This window comes from Rhynchophorus ferrugineus, unplaced genomic scaffold (genome assembly GCF_030347505.1).
Source record: "Rhynchophorus ferrugineus isolate W39M unplaced genomic scaffold, kcgeb_rfMv2 rfM11, whole genome shotgun sequence".
In the NCBI taxonomy this organism is placed as follows: domain Eukaryota; kingdom Metazoa; phylum Arthropoda; class Insecta; order Coleoptera; family Curculionidae; genus Rhynchophorus; species Rhynchophorus ferrugineus.
In genome coordinates, this window is record NW_027472590.1 from 17572931 (window position 1) to 17578837 (window position 5907).

At 28.8% G+C, this 5907-nt stretch overlaps 1 long non-coding RNA gene across 1 annotated transcript; it reads right to left on the reverse strand.

Moving 5' to 3' along the window:
• Positions 1 to 733: 733 nt before the first annotated feature.
• LOC143204744 (uncharacterized) lies at positions 734 to 3842 on the reverse strand. Its single transcript, XR_013007667.1, has 4 exons — positions 3713 to 3842; positions 2160 to 2384; positions 1580 to 2109; positions 734 to 1089 (listed from the first exon to the last, which is right to left on the reverse strand). It is a non-coding gene; the product is annotated as an uncharacterized LOC143204744 (long non-coding RNA).
• Positions 3843 to 5907: the final 2065 nt, after the last annotated feature.

Here is a 5907-nt window from a genome sequence, read left to right on the forward strand (position 1 = left end):
TGAAGAAAATATCAAAATATAAAAAAAAACTGAGAAGAAATTTTCAATTAACCCAACAATATAATTTTAAATAGAAATGAACTGAATTGGTTCCGTAACACTAAATATGTTGTATATAAATGATACCACCTTCATTCAACCTTAATGAAATTCAATTTTTACAAGATTTAATATGATGATATATGTAAAGTTGTCTTTATTCATAAATGCAGGTATTCAGTAATATAAAACATGATTGACAATTTTTATTAAACTAAGTATTGTATAGAATTTCAATAATTCATAAAAAATTAAGATAGAGCATCATTCACTAATGAACTGACATAAATTCTGAAACCGTTAGATAATCTAACATAATAACAAGAGAAGAATAATAAAAAAGATAGATAATTATTTCTTGCAATGTTAACACATATACGCTAAGTTCTTGTTTTGTTTTTTTTTTGGTTTTATATTGCATGATTCTTATTTTCATGAACTTGAAGGCACTCTACAGAAAGGGCAATTTCAACTACTATAATTTTCAGTTTTCAAATGTCCACAATTTACTTCTTTTTTAAATATTATACTTGTAATTATATTTCTAGGTTCTATGTGGACTGAAGAACTGCTAATTTCAATTTGTTGTCGTTTTCGACGATCTTATAGTCATTTTGCGACTATAACATTGTGTTTTGTTCTTAAAATCCAGACCTTTCTATATAAACAAGGTGGACAAATATAAATATCTGTGTGCATAAATAAAATTTATATAATAATTTTATATAAGTAAAATATATGACAAACAAAGATATGTTTATAGATAATGAATGTCAATAACAAAATGTAAAGGTTTAAGATAAATATAAGTTTAAGTTTAATAAAAACAGTTGAAGAATACAAAGAAAATCACTAATTATTAGGAGTTAAAGGATTGTCTCGTTAATTGTTAATTAATGTCTCGTAGAAATCCAACCAACATATCACTATTGTCACCGGGCAGAGTGCTCCTATAATTTTTCTTAACCGAATCCTATTTGAACAGAAGAAAGGCGACGGCAGTCACTCAACGTCACAAAATTCGCAGCTTGCTGGAGAGATTGAGGACATCTGTACGAGAAATAACACTGATCAGTAGGGGAAACATGAAGGGGTCTGGAAGATGGAAGGAAAGTTGCTTTTGATTTAAAAGAGTTTGTTTAATGCATCCACAAAATAAATGAAGTAAGAAGGGAATAACGCATGCATTAGTCGTGAAAAACCTTAGACATTAGAAACGTGACATGAAAAATTAAAAAACTTACTCCATTCTAACCATTTCACAATTATACTGAAGCACTTAACTTACATTTTGTTTACTAGGTTATTGTTAATAATAACATTATTGTCAGTAAGCTTGTCATAACACTATAATTGGCTCCTTTTATCGACGATATAAAATTGTTCAGTTTTAAACACGTTTGTTTATAATTTTTTAAGTTTGTTTGTTAGCCATGTTGAAAAATTGATCCGAAAGAGGCGCTTTGGACAAAAGCTTTATAGAAAAAAATTAAACCGAAATACATAACTGAAATTGTTTTTATAGGAAGTATATAATTACCAAAAAGATTCCAAATATTCAGTAACTTCTTGATTATTTTGATAAAAAACAAACACTCGTACAGTACATCTTGATCTCTAAATATATCAAATTTAGGTTTCCAGCCAAATTTATACTTCTAGCCACATAGTCACAGAAATATTTACTAAAACTATGTTTAACATGTGCCTATTTAAGATATCCTTCTATATTCTCTATATTTCTCCAGTGGATCCATTCTCTTAGATCTAGCGTCTTTGCATTATATCTCAGGTAGAGGATCTGGTGATGGGATAGAGCTCAATATAGATACAAATGTTCTTGATAGAGAGTTGATTCCAATATTGATATATTCTGTGCAGTGTACATTTAGGAATTGGGTCTTGGTTAAACAATGCTCTTCCATTTATATTTATCCGGTCTGACGGACAAAATCTTCTTGTACTTATATAGTAGAGCATAAAACCTAAAGCCTTAATTTTATCACTACTTGCTTTTAAAAATTATTTCTGAACTTGGAAACAAATCTACTCTATTTCGACCCTCATATTCTGAAATATAACAAGTTTATTTGGATGTTACATTTAAAAAAAAATTTTACCTCGTCGACAGTCGCGGGTTCGAATCTGTCAGGACATGGATGTTCTTTATGTTTGTGCTTGTAATTGTAGATGCCTCTAAGCAACAGTGTAAAATCCGACAATATTTACTTCGGAATACCAGAGTGGAACAAGCATCTCAGTCACAAGTAAACTGAAGTTGGTCACTGAAATTCGGTAGGATTAATGCTGAAGACCGCGGTTCTCGGAGTCAATTTTAAACGGACCTACAGTAAAAAAACAGTCAATAAAAAAACGAGAGGTTACATATACATATATTTTTGAAAAGATAAAAAATAAAATAAAAAATATAAAAAAATTAAAATAAGTAAGGCGTATAATGAGATCATGGTTATGATTGCGCCTATTTAACTTCCCATTGTGTGTTTGTATTTTGTGAACCGTGTATAACCTAAGAGATGGCGCACATTCATAGGACTTACCTTTATACAATTTACAGAACTGACTTCGTTATCTAATTTTATATATCACCTAAATGTATAAAAAAATTTTAAAATTAGGTCATACGTATTATGTTTAAGATTTTCATTAAATATTTTTAAGTACAGGTAAATTGCAATTAATTGTTAGTCAGTGTGGTCAGAGAGTTCAATAAGAGATGGTGCTAGTAGTTTTGTCAATTTATTTTTAGATTGCCTATGAAGTCATCGATTAAATAAAAGTAATTTAGTAAACAATCAAGAAAAGTAGATTTAGTAAAAGTAGCAAGTTTTCATCATGAAATTGACAACATTCATCCTATTAGTAAGATTTTAACGCTGTTTTATTGTTTTGACTGCGTATATCATATATTAATTTTAGAAAGCATTCATTTCAAAAAATAGTACTACATATATTAATTAAATATTTTCCAGCATTTTCTACAGCTTTCTCCAATCATTCTGACAACATGTCTCAGAAATAATGTTGTTATCTATCAACAAGGGAGATGAATATCAAAAATAAAATATTTATTTTCACAAAACCATCAAATTTAACCGTTAGATTGGGATGTTTAATAATAATTCATCCTCGAGCAGTTTTATAAAACCATGATAATATATGAATAATAGCGAGGGAACTAAATAGGTAATTCTGTAGAAAACGTCCAATATCCAGATGGTTCGGTGATCGTTTTTATATGATTTGATTTACTAGTTTTAATAGGCACTGTAAAGAAAATATTTTGATATGAAAGCATTTGATTTGTACTTAAATAGGTTTTATCGCGCCATGTTATTACATGGCTAACCCCTGACGTCAGATTTTATTGTTATTTTGTTCCAATAATATTCAAGTAAAAATATAATTTTATTTCTGATGATGATTTTAGATATATGTGCCTTGATATTAAAGGTATTGGAAACAAATGCCTCGTTTTATTAATACATTACTATTAACGCAATACATTAATATGTTTTTTTACATTTACTAAACGAGTGTTAATATCTCTACAATATTATATAAACTAAACTTTAAGTTTCATTATACTACCTGTATATAAATACGGTACCATCATGAAATACATAGATATAATTCTGATAACGTTACTCACCGGTAAACAGTTAATAATTGTTAATCAAGGCCTTAGTGATATCTACAATAACATAAATCTCTATAAATATTAAATACTACAAGAGTTCTATTATAAAATAATATTATGCAGTTCCTTGAGTACAAAAAAGTAAATATGATGCAAACTAAATAAAATGTTTACTAGCCAAGAGTTCAGAGACGCAATTAGAAATACTTATTTTTATGATGAAAAATGTTACTATTGTCAATGTTGATAGGAATTGATAATGTCATTATTACAGTAATTATTGAAAGAAAGGTCAAGAAAAGCAATCATCCTGTTGATATACTTATTTATGTCAATTTAAGATAGAGACATATTCTGGATGTTTTAAGTTGGCACAAATAAGTATGCATAAAAGACTTAACAGAAAACAATAACTTGCAAATCAGGTCGGCTTTTATAAGCCTATTCAGTTTCCAAATTGGTTTTGAAAACTGAATAGGCTTATAAATCTAGTTCTAAATCACAATTCAACAATCGATTAATTACAAAGCCTAACAGTGTATATTGAAAGCATTTGAAGAAAAGAAATATTTCCCTGCAATATTGCAATAGTGTTTTTCGACAGCACTTATATCCCAAACTGCTGATATTAAAACAATAAACAATAATTATGGAAAAATATTTGCTATCTATACACATTGAACTAACAGGGAAACAATATATGTGACAGTTAACCAGATCCAAATCCAAACAAATAGACTAGAGACTGGAAAATGCAGCTTAATAGCTCCAAATTCGTCTATGCCAATTTTGCGTTAAGGCGAAAAGATAAAAACTCATGTCCTTTAGAAGAATCAGTTGATCTCAAGAATATGTTAGACAAAAAGTTGGGAATATCAGTATCAACATGACAACAACTAAAAGTATAAAATTATGTTAGTAAGATCAAAGAGGCTGATTCATCACTTGTGCGTGGTGAGTAAGTGCTGGTTGAGTTAATTGAGTTAAATATTAACAAAACCAAAACCAATGCTGAGTCACACACCCTGCATACTTAAATCAGAAAATTTAGGATTATTCATTTTATTTTTCTATTTTTTGAATAGAGACTTCTTGAAAGAAAAACGATTGTTCATTCGGTTACACAGCACCTCTTAGAACAATAATATCTTTAAATGAATTAAGCATTATTAAAATTTGATCACTAAAACGTAGAGAGATATTAAACGTACTTGTTTATGTCCCGTACAAAAATTGTACCCAAAGTAATAAAATAACAAACGCACCATAGAAATTAAATGAACCAATCAAATACCTTCGCCACTTTTACAATTGCCATGCAAAGAAACTAATAAAATGGATCGAAGAGGCGATTACTCGTCTTGCTTGGGAATTGATGTAAGTATAAGAGAAAAGTAGACACAGTTCGACCGTCACTTTAGACAAATGAAGAAATTCCTGATTCTTATCTTTCGGATTCGGTGCACCCCAGTATCGACAGTTCTGCCCAGTTTGGCCCATGCCCTAAAAAATATATATGGTATATGTTGAAGAGTTTTCAATTGCTTACTTGACGAGACTAAACCTCTAACAAGCTTCTCCTTTAAGAGGTAAAAAAAAACAATAAATATTTTGTATTATTACCAATTATTAGAAGTCATTAAATACATTGATTATGAGTATAGCTGGTCTATGAATGAAGAGTATGAGATATTACCTGTTCAATATGTATGTGTTAATTTAGGAGAGACTTTGCAGCAAATTTTAATGAGTTGCAATAGACAGGACAAAATAATTCAACCACTATCATATTCATAAAATTTAGTAATATCATATACACTGAATTCAAACTTCAGTATATTTTTGTTAATGGGAAGTTTTCAATTACATTGACATCTTTAATTCACCAAAACAAACACTTAATTATTCCTATAAAATATTACTAAGGTGTGTTCTTATTTTAAGTCTTATACATAATTTGGATATTGATTCATTCACTAATTGATTAAAATATCTCCGAAACTTTTTTTATATATTTATTTTTTTTATATATTTCCAATTAGTAATGCAAAAGGATCTGTAAATAAAGATATGTTATGTATTTAAAATCAATTATACACATTTGCCATAATGATGGACTTATTGTTTCAATTATAAGTAGAAACTCTATCTGTGTTTAACAATGATTCTCCACATTTGGCTTTATGGTTAGCCCATCGTTGGGTCTC